This window comes from Sinocyclocheilus grahami, unplaced genomic scaffold (genome assembly GCF_001515645.1).
Source record: "Sinocyclocheilus grahami isolate Dianchi unplaced genomic scaffold, SAMN03320097.WGS_v1.1 scaffold1430.1, whole genome shotgun sequence".
Lineage (NCBI taxonomy): Eukaryota > Metazoa > Chordata > Actinopteri > Cypriniformes > Cyprinidae > Sinocyclocheilus > Sinocyclocheilus grahami.
Window position 1 is genome coordinate 229,860 of NW_015506609.1, and position 990 is coordinate 230,849.

Consider the following 990-nt stretch of genomic DNA (forward strand, 5'->3'; position numbering starts at 1 on the left):
ACAGCAGACAAATCTCATGGACAACTTTCTTTATGTTTCTGCTTCCCATTTTAAGCTTACATCTTTTACTGTACCCTTCACTGTAATTGCATGGAAAATGTTAAGTACCGACTTTTCCATTTGTGTTCCACAGTAGAAAAGTCATATGGGTTTGACATGAGGGTGAGAAGATGACAGAATTTGTATTTTGAGGTGAACTATCCTTTTAACAATGCAAGCGCAGAATAACGACACCCTGTTCACTGCAACACCAGACAAGGCAAAACCGTGTTTCTTCTGCAGTCACAGGCTTCAACCACCAATAACAAATAATAGTAACTAAACTTCAGGTAATCGGGTAATCTGACTCAGTTATTCCAGAAAAAAAGGGATGATACTGCCAAAAGGATAGTTTTAGAGGCAATAAAGTAGACTTTATTTACTGTTTATCTCTTACAAAGATGAATCTTCATATCGCCTAAATGTTCAATCCGCCTGTATTGAACTTTGCGCAACAGGTGCGTGGAAAAACTTGAGCTTTACGTGATGTAGCGCGTGAAGAGAAAACCTTTACCTGTTACACTGATGATGAAGGTATGGCAGTTCTTTGCCAGAGGGGCTACAATTTCACGGATAACTCCGGCGTTCATTTATTTCCCCAATTCGTATCTCCTAATATATTAAAACAGAAGCTATCCCAAAACGCAAAGTGTCCCAAAAACTTCTTCCATGATCAGAACGCACGCACGCACATCGCAGCCGCTTCCTCCTCCTTCCTTATGTTTATTTTCCCTCATGTGTTACTGCTTCCGAGTAAAGGAAGGTCCCCCGTGACTCCGCTCTGCCGTGCCTCCTCCACACGTCTATTTGAATTTCAGATGACAGTCTAAAGAAGGGCCTGTGCTCGGCAAGGTAATGACAAACCATGTGACGAGGGATCAGGAAAACAGTTTAAACCACTGGCATGCAGGGAAATAATGACCGTCATGCAATCTGAGCAGGTGTTAGGCA

The 990-nt window shown here is 42.1% G+C and overlaps 1 protein-coding gene across 1 annotated transcript in view; it reads right to left on the reverse strand.

Annotated features, from left to right (window-relative positions):
- The window catches only part of LOC107570241 (uncharacterized), a 23,921-nt gene extending 23,049 nt beyond the window's left edge, over window positions 1–872 (reverse strand). Inside the window, exon 1 of the mRNA XM_016256451.1 lies at window positions 554–872. The gene's annotated coding sequence lies outside the window, so the exon portion shown is untranslated. The remainder of the gene's footprint in view (window positions 1–553) is intronic.
- Between the last annotated feature and the right edge of the window lie 118 nt (window positions 873–990).